The sequence below is a fragment of the Pseudorca crassidens genome, chromosome 15 (assembly GCF_039906515.1).
Source record: "Pseudorca crassidens isolate mPseCra1 chromosome 15, mPseCra1.hap1, whole genome shotgun sequence".
NCBI classification, from domain to species: Eukaryota; Metazoa; Chordata; class Mammalia; order Artiodactyla; family Delphinidae; genus Pseudorca; species Pseudorca crassidens.
The window spans coordinates 78,255,946-78,271,671 of NC_090310.1; the positions used below are offsets into that span (position 1 = coordinate 78,255,946).

Sequence of the window (15,726 nt, forward strand, 5' to 3'; positions counted from 1 at the left end):
GAATTCATTATTTAAGAATTCATTGTTTATTTTGCATGTTTGGAGGAGTAGACAATACTAGACTGTTAACATTGGTTAAGTTTTTTCATTACATCTTTGTATTGTATACACTGGACATGTTATTTTTATAATTTTTGAGGAGGAATTTTATAATAAGTCTTTCAGTATTTAGGAATGCTTATATTTTCTAATGACTCCTTCTATACTAATATCTTTATCACATACCCCTAGTGCCCTCAGTTTTTGCGTATTACTGTGATTCCCTTCTGTGAGCCGTACTGAAGTTACCTAGTAATCAACTATTCTTCCCTTCCCTCTCCCCCCAGCATCTGATTTGAAATATTCTCAGTTGCTATCTGAAGAGTCTCAGTCAATATCCATAAAACTATTAGCAAGGTTATTCTCTTTTTTAAAAACTCTTCCCGTTCTGCCTTCCACACTCCCTTTGGTGGTTGTACTCTACATTATATAGTACACCGTCTCCCTTACAGCCATCCTTTTATCTTAGACCTACTAGTAAATATTAATTCTCACTCTCAGTTGTTCCCTAAATCTCTCTAGTCATTTTGGTTGCCTGATGCTCATTCTCTCCTAGATTCTTCAGGAATGGTTTATAGAAACAATATTCTGGGAATTAACAGTGCACGGTCATAACAGTTTGTCTGCAGCTTTAATATTTGAAGGCCACATGGTCTGTATATAAAAATCTTTGGATCACACTTTATTTCCTTAAGTAACTTAAATATGTTATTCCACTGTCTTGTGGTATAAAGCATTGCTGTGGATGTTTGATGGTCTAATTTTTAGCCATTAAAAGTGACTTGGTCTTTTTGCTAGATTCCCAAAGGATTTTTAAAATCTTTTAATTCAAAGTGTAATCATTTATTAAATCATATCTTGCTCTTGGCCATTTTGGGTCCAAGAAGAATTCTTCCCCCAAATCAATGTGTTCTTTCAATGTATAGTTTCAAACCTTTTCTTTTTTTAATTTCAGAAGAGTCTTAAATTCAAGCTTTCAGTATTTCTTTTGTTACATTGCTTTCCTTCTCAGGGACTCAGCCTGTTGTGTGTATGTTTGATCTTCTTTGCCTATCATTTATTTCTTTCACTTCCTCTCAAAAATTTTAAAATCTTAATAATTTGCTTTAAAAACATGAAAAATTATTAAATATAATTTTAAATTAAAATACAATTTCAAACTTACAGAACAATTATAACAGTACAAGGAACCTATTTCTCTTTGGTTACTTCTTTTTGAATTTCTTTTTTTTAAACTCTCCTGTTTTCTGTTTCCTTTAAGGCATTAAACCTATTTATTTGCTCTTGTGTTCCTCCTTGTTTTGTCTTCATTTCTGAAAATACTTTCTTCTTTTCTTTTTAATTCTTTCCTGATTTCTTTCACTTCTCTTTTCAGATCATTCTTTTTTCCAGTTACTTTGGTTCTTAAGTTCTCATTCTCCTTTATGTTGTTATTCCATAGCTTCTACCATTTTCTTAGTTTCTTGTTGGATTAGTTTCATCTTTTGTGGGCATCTTTCTAGCCTGCTTTTGTCTTCTGTAGGGATATTGTTTGTCCCGTATTCTCTTTCATATATTAATGCTGTGTGGAACTCAACTGTTCCTTGTCTACTGACCGTTTTTAAGTGAACAGTTTCCTGGTAGTTTTAGGAAGAAAGGGGTGGGTCAGATAGATGTTCTAGCCCAGGGCTCTCAGGCTCCCTCTTTAGTTGGCTTTGTGAAGTGACTTTTAAAGCATCTTGTGTTTCTAAGATCTGCTTCCCCTGTTCCTCCCATTTTTACCTATTATCTCAACCTTATCTTTCCTTTGCTCCTTTTGTCTGTATCTTGCTCAATTTGTTCTGCTCCAAGAAGCTTCTCCTCCGTGCAGGCTGTGTCTTACTTAGAAGGTCTTAGTTTTGAGAGTCTGTAGGGCCTAGGCTGACCCAGCACCTTGGGGAGGGGGAGCATGGGGATGCCTGTGAATTGGAGCCTACAGGATCTGCTCCTAGTTTGGCTGCTCACACAAGTTGGCCTGTCACAATTCCCAGTGAGACCTGATGATTTGGGGTTCTCCTGGTCACAGCCATCAGAACCCCCCCGTTGTCTTGATTCTCCTTCCTCCCACACAAATGTTGATACCGCATGGGTCTTAATAACTGGCTGTCCCCCACTTCCTTGTACTTTCAGAATCTCTGGTTTTGTTTTAGTTGTTGTCTGAGGGGTTCTCTGTGTTGGTTTGGCTATCCTGTTGCTCCATTTGTTTGTTTGTTTATTTATTTATTTATTATTTATTTTTGGCTGCGTTGGGTCTTTGTTGCTGCCCATGGGCTTCTCTCTAGTTGTGGTGAGCGGGTGCTGCTCTTCATTGTGGTGCGTGGGCCTCTCTCCTCTTGTTGTGGAGCATGGGCTCTAGGCTTGCGGGCTTCAGTAGTTGTGGTGCGCGGGCTCAGTAGTTGTGGCACACGGGCTTAGTTGCTCGATGGCATGTGGGATCTTCCTGAACCAGGGATTGAATCTGTGTCTCCTGCATTGGCAGGCGGATTCTTAACCACTGTGGCACTGGGGAAGTCCTCCATTTATTTTTATGGGGATTCAGGGAGAGTGGAAAACTGTGGCCACTGCTGCGACCGTCTTCCCAGAATCATAAAGCCAGAGTAATCACTCAAAAACACATATCCAATCATATCATTCCTCCCTACTTTAAAAAAAACTTGAGTTGCAAGAATCCTTCACGAAAACTTTCAAACATATAGAAATAGGCTAGTATAATGAACCCTACGTATTCGTCACCCAGTTTCAATAATTAAAAACTCATGGCTCATCTTTTTTCCTCTGTATCCCCTACCCATTAACCCTTCCCAGCTCTAATTTATTTTGAAATAAATCCAAGCATCATAACAAATACTTTAAAAAAAAAATTGAACACTCAGGGGTCAGAGGAGCCAGAACCACATCTTCTTTGGACTTGGAGAGGAAAGTGAAATGTCAAGGAAAGCTGATGTTACCATCCAGGGTCTGGGCTGAGGGACCATCAGCCTGGAAATACATTCGGAGTACGACCTTAGGGAGCTGACTGTCATATCGAGCTCTGCTAGGCACAAGGAGCTAGGAAGACAGCACTTGCCATTCCTACCTGAATATTGTTTGCAGCAGAGGGCCCCGGTGGGTCCTGATTTAGGAGTGCTGAGTGCTGCCAACGCTTAGTCCCTCCTCGGCCTGGCTCAGGCACTCCACGTAAAAGCCTTCCTGCTATTCCAGCCATTGACCTGCTCCTCCCTAGTTTGTAGGGAGGATGTAGGGAGCCTAGATTTCAACTCAGTTGGAATGTAGCCTTCTCCAGGAGTGTACCACATCAGAAAATCGTGCTGCCTGCAGGAGAAGTAGAGGGGAAGAGGCACATCCTTCCAAGAAATGTTTCTCTCACACCCAGCCATTCCCTGGGTATCATAGCAGGAAATTACTCATTACTGGGAAATCACCGCTGACCTTTCTGTTGAGGAAGTCAAAGAGAGAGCAGAGTTCTCAAAGTTAGTTCGGTCACTGGTGCTTTCTTCTTGCATTCATTATTTGTTTTCCACTGCCATCCTCATGCTATCTCTATTTTCATAATTCCAAATTCATATCTCACCTTGGTTCGTTCTGACATGTTTAGCCCACCCATTCAGTGGATCCTTATTGAGGGCCCTGTGTCTGCAGGAGTCGTGCTCTGCCGGTGAACAAGCTGGACCTCAAGTGCCTGCTCCTTTGAGCTGAGGAGGCTCAGCCAGCAATCTCTTGGAAAGCCTCTCCAGCCCTGTTGAGCAGAGGCAAGTTTAGGAAGTGTTATGTGTGTGCCCTGTGCACCCCTAGGAGTCTGGGCACAGAGACCTGGGTCGCAGGCCACTTTCGTGTGGTGTGGGCCCACTCTCTCCTCTCTGACCTTTGGTGTGATGGCAAGGGCTTGGAGAGTGACACAGGCAGCAGACTTTGGGGTTGCTCCAGTGGAGAATGGCCATCCTGTCTCCACCCCAGCCTTCATTGCTAAGGTTTCCTTTCAAGCAACAGTGCTGGAACAGACTAGGCAAAACAGCTTAGATATAGCTGTATGATGTATCTTCTCCCCTTAATGCCAACCAAAGTTGGCAAGGAGAGGTGACAGGTCAGCAGTGCCCAAAAGAGCTCTTTCCTCTGCACCAGATGTGGCTGCTCCACAGTTACTCCTGAGTTTACTATTTTCATTTTTACCAGCTCCTCTCATTGCCTTTCCCTTCTTCCTGTGAATAGATTTTGCCTCTGAGCAGGACTTTCTACTCAGTAGCATTGTTTGTGGCCACAGCGGTCTTCCCCCACCAAGTAGGAACTCACTGAGGACAGGGACGACGACAGAGCCACCTGCCCCGTCAACAGTTGGTACAACCTGAAACGCAAGAACAAAAATTGGCTGCAAGTACAGTGATAGCAATGTTGCAGTCTTGACTCTGAAGACGATCCTCAAAACTTGACTTTGGCATCGTATGTAAGGGTTTGCTTTAAAAAATATACTTGGGTGGTGAGACCAATTACCTTTAAAATAATTTTACATTTCTGGCTTTTTAACTGTCCTGTTCTCTAATGAACATATCTCACTGAAACTTTCCACTGTTTGCTCTGAGTAATCTTGTTTACTTGAAGATTGCTTTACAGTGCAGTAAGAAAACAAACATTCTAATCGTGAGTTTTTTTCAAGTTCAGGCATTGCTGTTACATGAAAATGTCACTAGACTTAGTGTCCCTAAAGTTCTTTATTTATCCTGATTTTTGTAAAATGTTTGATTTATTTGGTCCTAGGGATTTATTTTCCTGTTAGCCCAATGAAGATGTCATGATTTTGTGAGCCTTGGGGAGAAGAGTGCCTAGCTATTGTATTATCTTTAAAGGATATTACTTCTACAATAGCTTCAGTTATTTATGTAATAATAGTGGCCCTAGGTCTGTCTCTAGCAATATGTATATGGATTTTGGTTCCTATATAGTTTTAGTTGTAGCATTGAGATATTGAGCAAATCCTCTTGAGGAAGTATTTGGCATCAGTCGGCCTTCTAAAAATTGATCATATGTTATTAGCAGAGGTTTACTGCCTCCTTTCATTGTATAGAAAAATTTTTTTTTTTTATGTATCCAGTTCTAAGAAGGCAGATGACCAAAAGATCATGCAGCTGTTGCCGGAGGCTTATGGGTGGAGAGGAGGAAGGGATAGAACCGTTTTTAAACAATTGCATCTCCCTAAATACGTCAAGGAGATAGGAAGATGTTCTAATTTGATTTGTTGACATACAGGTATTTTATGCTGGATCTTGTTTTAAGTAGTTACTCTGAAAGTTGCTTTTTATTTAAGTACACTTAATAAATTAAAATTTGCTTTGACGGAAGTTAAAATGTTAGAAATCAGGTAACTGACATGGAGAACTATGCTTTTTAAAAAATAGTCTGCTTAAAAAAAATAGTCTGCTTATGGACATGGTGAACAGAAATAATTTAATGTTTTAATTTTTTCTTCTATTTCACTACAAGTTTATACGCATAATAATACATGCCAGATAAATATGGGGGAAAAGTTTTGTGCCAGAGCCATCCTGCCTACTCTTTCCTTACAGAAGAACAAAGTAACAGTATTCGTTTTAACTATAGAAATACTATAGTGGGTTTTTTTAATTCCCTATATTTTAATCTCCTGTGTTCCTCTTGATCTTTAATTTGCTAAAATAGTTGCAAAGAATGAATCTAGCCTGCATTAATCTTCTTAAAAAAACACAACTCTACCTAGTTGTAATGGTTCGTCTTTCTCTTAAAAATAGTGATTTGTTCACTCTGAAATCTGAATGATCAGTTGCAGCTGCATTTTGTTCCTATTTGAGTTTAGGAAGAAGGGAGGAGGAAGCACTCTGTAATATACAATTTGAATTACTGTAATAGACGGACACAAGGATTAGCATAGTGGAACTGTTAACCTGACGGAACCAGAAGAAACATCTATTCTTAGCATAGTTTGAGATTTAAAGGCAACATAATGGGTATAGTTGAAAATTGTAGAAGGAAAATAAACCAGATGGGTTAAGATTAAATTTTTTTTCTAAATTGTTACTACCATACTGAGGAAGAGGACTTTCTACCATTAGAGGCAATAAAGAAAATCGCAGAGGGAAAGGTCAATAGGTTTGAATACTTAAAAATTTTAAACTACTTTAAAACTCTTTATTACTTAGGTAATGCATATGCGCTGTAGAAAACAATTGGAAAACAATAGAAAATAAAAATCACTCATAATTCTGCCAAGTGGCAGCTCTCGTTATTATAATGACATTTTATGATAATCCTCCCACAGTTAAAATATTTTTATTTAGGGGAAATTAAATTTAAATGTGCAAACAAATAAATTGACAAAGTGGTTTCTCAGGATAGACAAAGAATTGTTGGCTTTAAGATATGTAAAGAGCTTACATGAGTAAGAAAAATACTAATATTCTCGAAGATTGGTAGGCAAAGGACAGAGACAGTCACTCTGTGTTCATCATTCAGCAGACGCTGAGTGCCTGCTGGTCAAGTTAGAGTAGTGTTTACTGTGCACAAAAACGGCTGTTGGAAGGGACAGACATGCCATATTGTCGTCTGTATGTTTTATTCCAACATCTTGAGGCATAATCAAGATATAAATGAAATTGTATGGAAAAACATTTTTCTTTAGTTGAATTTTTTCAAAAATAATGGAGAAGATTGTATTTATGAACTTGAGATGGGCAACTGTTTCTTAAACAAGACACCCCACAAAAACGATAGAGGAAAAGATTGATAAGTTGAACTACATTGACCTTAAGAACTTCTCTTCAATGGGAGAAAATATTTGCAAATGAGGCAACTGACAAAGGATTAATCTCCAAAATTTACAAGCAGCTCATGCAGCTCAATATCAAAAAAACAAACAACCCAATCCAAAAATGGGCCTAAATAGACATTTCTCCAAAGAAGATATACAGACTGCCAACAAACACATGAAAGGATGCTCAACATCACTAATTATTAGAGAAATGCAAATCAAAACTACAATGAAGTATCACCTCACACCAGTCAGAATGGCCATCATCAAAAAGTCTGCAAACAATAAATGCTGGAGAGGGTGTGGAGAAAAGGGAACCCTCTTGCACTGTTGGTGGGAATGTAAATTGATACAGCCACTATGGAGAACAGTATGGAGGTTCCTTAAAAAACTGAAAATAGAACTACCATACGACCCAGCAATCCCACTACTGGGTATATACCCTGAGAAAACCATAATTCAAAAAGAGTCATGTACCACAATGTTCATTGCAGCTATGTTTACAATAGCCAGGACATGGAAGCAACCTAAGTGTCCATCAACAGATGAATGGATAAAGAAGATGTGGCACATATATACAATGGAATATTACTCAGCCATAAAAAGAAACGAAGTTGAGTTATTTGTAGTGAGGTGGATGGATCTAGAGTCTGTCATACAGAGTGAAGTGAGTCAGAAAGAGAAAAATACCGTATGCTAACACATATATATGGAATCTAAAAAAAAACGGTTCTGAAGAACCTAGGGGCAGGACAGGAATAAAGACACAGACGTAGAAGATGGACTTGAGGACACGGGGAGTGGGAAGGGTAAGCTGGGACGAAGTGAAAGAGTGGCATGGACATATGTACACTACCAAATGTAAAATAGATAGCTAGTGGGAAGCAGCCACATAGCACAGGGAGATCAGCTCGGTGCTTTGTGACCACCTAGAGGGGTGGGATAGGGAGGGTGGGAGGGAGGGAGACGCAAGAGGGAGGAGATATGTGGATATATGTATATGTATAGCTGATGCACTTTGTTATACAGCAGAAACTAACACACCATTGTAAAGCAATTATACTCCAATAAAGATGTTAAAAAAAAAAAAGCTTCTCTTCATCAAAAGACACCATTAACTTTGGGTTGTTTGCAGAAGTGGCCCCAAATTCCTCCCATCCCTGTCTGTCACATTCATGCCCCTCTGAATGTGACTCTCACCAAGAGGTGGACAATCACTTTTGAATTTGTGCTCGGCCACGTGACTAGCTTTGGCCAGTAGAATGTTGGTGATAATGACACAAGCAGAGGCCTAAAAAACATACAGGCATACCTCGTTTTACTGCACTTTGCTTTATTGTGTTTTTTACAAATTAAAGATTGGTGGCAACCCTGTGTCAAACAAGTCTACTGGCACCAGTTTCCCAACAACATTTGCTCACTTTGTCTGTGTGTCACATATTGGTAATTCTTGCAATATTTCAAACTTTTTCATTATTATTATATTTGTTGTGGTGACCCATGCTCAGTGATCTTTGATGTTACTAATGCAAAAAGATTACAACTCACTGAAGGCTTAGCTCACGGTTAGCATTTTTTAAGCAATAAAGTATTTTTAAATCAAGGTATGTACACTGTTTTTTTCAGACATAATGCTTTTGCACACTTTATAGACTAGTGTAATATAACCATGACTTTTATATGCACTGAGAAACCAAAAATTCATGTGACTCACTTTATTGCGATATTCGCTTTATTGTTGTGGTCTGGAACTGAACCTGCAGTGTCTCTGTACTTGCATATCTTTCTTGCTGCTTTTGAGAATTCTACCGTTACTACAGTGTGAACAAACCCAGGCTAGCCTGTTGGTTGATGAACGACACTGACCTGATTACTGCCATCACCCTTGTCAACAGCCAGCCAAGCACCAGGTTTGTAAGTGAGGCCAGTGGGCCACCAGTGATCACAAATGCATATGGTGAGCCCAGCCAACAGTACATGGAACCAGAGACAAGCCATCCCAGCTAAGCTTAGCTCAAATGGCCAACCCCTAGAATCACAAGCAAATAAGCTGTTGTAAGCCCTGTGTTTTGGGGTGGTTAGATACGTGTATCAGTTGGCTTTTGCCAACATTTGCAGTGTGTGTGACCACCAAAGGACTTGTGCCCAGAATACATAAAGAATACTGCATATCATTAAGAAAAAGACAACAGCCTAATAGAAAAAAAAGTGGACAAAGGCTACATATGATATCATTCCAACTGTACGACATTTCTGGAAAAAGCAAAACTATGGAAACGGTAGCAAGATCAGTTGACAGGTTGACAGGTGTGTGCCGGGAGAGAGGGAGGGATGAATAGGTAGAGCACAGGGTTTTAGGCCAGTGCAAATACTCTGTTTAATGGAGGATACATGTCATTATAAATTTGTCAAAATCCACATAATGTACAAAACAAAGAGTGAACCTTCTTCAAAACACTTCAAGGGCTCCTCTGGCCTGTAGCAGTAGTATCTTGCTCTGGTATTGCCACTTTTCCAGGTGTCTTATAAGCAGGTGTGACATGTGACATCAATGCTGATGTTATGATAAGTTACTTAAAAAACAAATGGCTGTAAAGTCATTCACAGAATGTTACTTTCACTTGCTGCATTCAGATGTTTTCTTAATTAGGAATATCAAGTAACTCTGATTATTGCATGACTTAGTGGAGAAAACAGATAGAAAGCCACAGGCTATGGGCTCACATGGGGTTTTGTCTCTTGTAACCTTATGATTAGACTAACATATCTTGGCGTGGTAAGTAGTAAGCATTCACTGAACTGTTGATTTTATTAAAAGTCCTCTCTCACCAAATTGGCCCAAAGAGATTCTTCTCCTGAAGCCCTGAAGTTTTTAAGACCGTTGCTGTTTATTCAGCAACATCCTAAATTAGCTTTATGTAAGTAAGTTGCATCTCACACTAGATTGAGGTCTAAGAAAAGATAAAAAATCTGTGCATAGATCAGGTTATCCTTAATTTACCCATAATGTGTGGTGCATGTGGTTTTATGCATACAGCCTGGTACCATTGTTCTCAGGCACAGTTCAATGCTAGAACCCTTAATCTAAGACACAGGAGGAAGCAAAAAGAAAGGCAGATGCAGGGCTTCCCTGGTGGCACAGTGGTTGGGAGTCACTGCCTGCCGATGCAGGGGACACGGGTTCGTGCCCTGGTTCAGGAGGATCCCGCATGCCGCGGAGCGGCTGGGCCCGTGGGCCATGGCCGCTAGGCCTGCGCGTTGGAGCCTGTGCTCCGTGGCGGGAGAGGCCACAGCGGTGAGAGGTCCGCGTACCGTAAAAAAACAAAAACAAAAGAAATGCAGGTGCAGATAGAGTTTGGGGCTTCTGAATCATTCTTTCTGCCTTTCCAAGAATGATCAGATCCTTGGTGGTGGGGAGGGGGTGTAGGTAGAGTATCCACTTGCTCAGGGCTTTAATCCTGTTTTACTGTTATTCTTGATGAATAGTCATGGATGTGTCTGTGTGAGGTACATGTGACAGTGCCTATCTGAGAACCTAGCGTCTCTTTATCTGGCTGTTCATCTTCATATCCTTATTGCCTGCCACATAGTCAGTGCTCAATAAATATTTGGATGAATTGCAGGGACTCAAACACCGACTCTAGACCTTGCTTCTTTAATCCACATACACAGAATTCTTTGGAAAGCCAAGCAGAAGAGCTTGGTCACCTGCTTCCCCTCTTCCCCAAATTGTCATTTTATCTTTGTGGCTTCAGTAAAAAACTATCACTTCATAATGCTTTTGGGCATTGGTCACGTCTTTCCTCGTCAGCCCTAATCCCCGAAATGGTATGTAGAAAAGTACATTTACATCTAGAAAGTATTTAGAAAACTCATTTGGTTGATAACAATAATGCAAAAGCCTTTTCTTTGGTTATGGTACAGAATCTTGTACTGCTCTTGGAATATTAAAGAAATGCTTAACCAAAGCTAGTTTCATTTTGACATTCTGTTTCCCTCCCATTTACACTCCCAAGTTATACACAGACTATCATCAGTTTCATAAGTATGGTTCTGTTATTTCAGAGTAGGAATATCGTGTGGGTTCCTAAGGTCTCTCCCTGTGACCACTGAGCTTAGGGAAATTAACCATGGAAGGAGGAAGCTGGTGGTTGGCAATCTGGTTCCATGTAAACGAAGGTGTAAACCTTCCACTTTCAGATGTCTGCCAACTACTTGTGTCCTTAGTCAGCTGTACCACTGTCCTCGGCAAAGTGCCAGAACCCCAGGGCCTGAACACTTAAACTGTCCCTATGGAAAGCAGAAGGTAAACAAAACAGAAGTGAAAGTAGATTCAATTTTTTAGACTGTTCTCTTACAGGAATGGGTTTTGTGGTTCTCAGCATTAAAAAAAAAAATACTTGTTCCAATATGTTTCATTGACATCAATTACTGTAAGTCTGATTCATTTTCTGCCTATTGATTTCTGCCCAAGGTGAAATTTATGACATTTAACAGAAAACATAAGTGATTAAAAAAAACAAAAAACAGATACTTTAAGCGTTGTAAAAATAAGGTTTAAAGTCAGTGGTACTTGAAAACGCAATTTTTATATTTCTTTGTTAACTACTCAGCTGTGTAAAAAATAAATAAATGACAATGTTAACGTTCTGTTAAGCTTCCAGGAGATGTTGTGATTTACTTTGAAGATTTTTTAACCTTACTGTTTTGCAGCTTTACTCTGACCCTAACGTGTGGGTACTGATTTATATTTTAGGGGTGTGCTGGGGCTGCTCTATCCTCTGTCTCTCTGAACTGCTCCTTCACATCTCCTATTTCTCCATGCTGTGTTCCTCTGCTTTCAAAGTACCCATCCTTTGTGTTCAGTGCAGAGTGTTTATCTTCATCTGTTAAGGTTTGTTGTTGTTGTTTAAATTTCAGTGATTGTCAATTCCATTTCCAAGATTTCTCATTTGTTCTTTCCTATCCACTTATTCTGGCTTCATTCCTCCCTAGATTTATTTATAGCATCTTTTTTATACATGATTCCTTTATTTATCCCTGATCTCAAATATATTTATCTTTAAAGTGCTAACAATAAATTTCTTGTGGAATAGATTTATTTTTCTAGTTGATTTGTTGGCTATCTTTTTCAGAACTAGTCACCTTCTGTTTTTTTGGTACCTTGCTTGCAGATCACTTTGAGTGGGAGGCCTGTTTTTTTCATTTGTTCTGTTTTTGAGCCTAGCTGTGCCTTTGTGCTTTTCTTTATATTTAATCAACCTCGCTTTGTGTTCAGAGCAGAGGGTGCACATCAGAGCGTGAAATTGGTCCCACCATGTCCACCAGATGGTTCCCCTTTGTGAAGGGTACTCCACACTTTCCATTCCTGCCCTCATCCTCGTTTGTGGCGAATTTGTAAAACAATTTGATTATGCTTTTTTCCATGTTGTTTTCCAAATGTACATAATTGTTCTGGTAGTGATTTGTAACTCCATTTTCTTTTAACCTTACCCCCGACCAGTGTACAAGATGACCCAACATTTCCTCAAGCTCTGGCAGGGATGATTATTGTATATCCTTCTGCCTTTTAAATGCTGGCCAGTTTTGTTCCTTCCTCCCTCCCCCTCTTTCTCTTTCAACTACCACATAAGAGTCTTAGGTTCTTGGTTTACTTTTCATCATCTTTTTCTGTTCAGTACATAATCATTTTAAATTTTAAACCAAAGCAAGCTTGGTGCTTGTTAGCTAAATTTTAAGCTTTTTCATTATTATCTAACCGTTGTAGTTTATCTTAAAATTTAACAATATTGAGTATGTGACTTCTCGTGTATTGATTATATAAACAGATAAATATAATAAAATATTTTCCTAAGGTTTTTGTAGTAAATTATATTGTTCCATTAACTAGTATAGGTAAAGAATACAGCATTGCTTTCAACTTGAAAGACATTGAACTTCTGACTGATAATTTGTGTATTTCTCAGAGTATACTTTGTTATGCAGAAATTTTATATTCTCATTTATAATGAGATTTATGAATAACGAAATTTGTTCAACACGTTATTTTGAAGAGTTGGTTGCTAAAATTTTAGTCTAGCCACCCCTCCTCCCCATTTCTATATATATCTCCCTATTCAGTGGTGACTACTGCAAGAGTTCCAGGAAATGTACACCCTGTATGTTCACTTATTGCATTTTAAATTATTGTCTTTACTGTACTTCTGCATTTCCCTTCAGTCTAGTTCTGTCTATTTCTGAGAGCCAGTAGCTTCCATAAAGTACTGGATAACGGTCGGAGCAATCAAATTAGGCAACCATTTGTAAAATGGGGGTGCGGGGGAGCATAGAAGATGCTGAAGGTGCTAAGGGACTTGTAGTTCACTGCAGTTCTAGCAAATAAAAGGTACCACTGGAGTCTTTTCTTCCTTTAGACTTTTAAAACAGATAGCTGTCTGAACCATCTAAAAATAACCCTTTTTGCTTTGAATCCACGTTTTAGTAACACTTTTGGTACTCTCTTGTCAGGAGGCCGTGTGACTCAATTGCACAGCAAAATAATAATAATAAAATGATTGGAAAGCAGGATTGGACCAGACATTTGCTTAAACATATTCCCTTTCAAGAACATTTCTGTTCCATAAAATGAAGCAGATTGGTATGGAGTTAAGGACTCTTTGAGGGGGACCTTTGGAATCATCCCTTAATTCCATCACTAGAATTAGGTTGAGTGCCGACTCTGAGCCTGGGCCGGGGCTAGGAGGGGTGAGAGAGGTGAAGGTCTAGGCCCTTCCCAGCAGACTCCCAGCTTTAACAAGATGCTGGCTCCACCTCATCACTCTCAAATAGTTTTAAGAGAAATATGCATTTTACTGTGGAGCCAATAAGAGACATTCACCCTATTCTGGGACTAAAGAGAAAAAGGTGTTAAAACCAAAATTGCTAGGTTTAACTTAACAAAGTGCTATAAACCTGAAAATATTTCTGCAAGGCTGGATTGGCTTTTATGCCTATGTGTTTTCAAAAACGGAAATCTCAAGTAAAAAATTACCAGCTTTTCACCCAAGTTTGACTTTTTGCCTAATTGGATTTGGGAGGTATTTGAATAATGGATCATGAGCTTTCCCGTAAATACAGAAATTGATTCACTCTGGGCCCTAATTCATTCCAGAATTACCAGAGCTTTATAAGCATGTTATATCCCTTTGTACTCACTGGGAGGTCATCTGTTATCTTGTTAAGTGAGTGTGGGAAGATGGGAAATAAAGAACTAGCTTTAGAAATTATTCAGGTAATGTCAGTTTCTGCCCTGCTCACTTCCTTGCCTCTTAAGATTTCCAGTTCAGATGTTTTGTTTAAACTTTATCAAGCATTTTCTAGCCCAGCTTTCTAGCCCAGCAAAATCATAATTTTGGAAGAACTGCTTTTTTCCTCTCATGAAAACGGTTCACTATAGAGATGAGTCAGATCATTTTGGGTGCCCATATAAAATGATACAGTGTAATTTAAACCATTTGCCTGTAAGCTTTGACCAAACTTGAGCTCTGCTTCGGTAGCACATCATCAGATTTATTCTCCAAGAGAGCATGAACGTTTGACGTCCATTACATATGATGTTTCGTTCTATGACATTTCTGAAACCTACACTAAGAATAGGAAGTAAGCTTCTAAAAAACCAGTAAAGAACTGTCCGAGGGAAGGAAATGGATAGGGTATCTATTTGTTGGTATATTTAATTTCCCACTGGTAACATTTCTAAGTTAGTGTGATCCCATCCCTGAAATTATGAGGTACACCTTGAATGATTCTTGAAACGTTCAGTAGGTATTTTTTAGGGGATGCTTCTGGGAGTATGTTTCATGGCAAGTTTATTGTTTCCTTTTTGGCTTGGCTCCTCAGTTTACCCAGCGTTCATCTTTTCATCATCAGCTTTAAGGCCTTTATTTTATTGTGTGTGTGGAAATTTTACATACTTTGGTGGATTATTTAATCTTTGGTCAGAGTAATCGAAGATCTTCTAGGGATACTTCATGCTTGGGATGAAAGTCTCCTTAAAGTTGTTCATCAGTCAGGGATCTGCTTTTTCTACCGCAGTTAGAAGGTTAGCTTACCTTTGATACAGTTTTAGAATACAGAAATCTTGTTTTGCTGTAGTTCTGTAAAGGTTTGTGGTACAGTAGTGTATCTGCTTTCTTCTAAACCACTTTTGGTAGTTACTTTTAATTTTAAAGGTACTTTATCACTCCTCAATTTTAAGACTCTAATCCTGGCATTTTATTTTACTGAATGAAATGTAAATATTTGTTTTCAAAGCATGCATATATTTCCCATATGCCATTCTAAAATAGAGAAACACTTAAACTGGGTATATTTTATTATTTGTAAATTATACCTCAAAGCTGGTCAGAAAAACTAATTGAAATACATAATTAAGATCTGTGCATTTTGCTCTATGAGTATACCTTAATTTTAGAATCTCTTTTTTAAAAAGTATTGTGTGAATAACTCCTATTTTTATTAGGTATCTCCGAGTTTTGCTGTGTTCTCTCTCACCAAAAAAGTACAGATTAATAAATCCTTTGGCTGAATAAAATCAATTGCACACTGTTGTTGCTATTTTGGCCCTTATTTCCTCAGAATGAATACTTGTTAGTTCAGTGGTTTATCCATGTCAATGATTTCTTCCATCTTCATCTAGTCACACCAGCTGGAGTGATCAGATTGTTTCACATCACAAGGCAAAATTCGTACCTTTTGCTAAACACTTCCAAATAACAAGTAGAATAAGAAATTTAAAACTGAGATTTATTTTTTCAAGTCATTTTTCTGTGTTGTGTAGCATTTCCCTGAAAGCTTAATCTCATCCATAAATGATGTGATGGCTAAGTTACTACTGGACTAATTTGTTTAATCCCAAG

At 38.7% G+C, this 15,726-nt stretch overlaps 1 protein-coding gene across 3 annotated transcripts in view; it reads left to right on the forward strand.

Moving 5' to 3' along the window:
• PTPN1 (protein tyrosine phosphatase non-receptor type 1) overlaps positions 1-15,726 on the forward strand; it is a 68,048-nt gene that overhangs the window by 26,103 nt on the left and 26,219 nt on the right. The window lies entirely within an intron of this gene.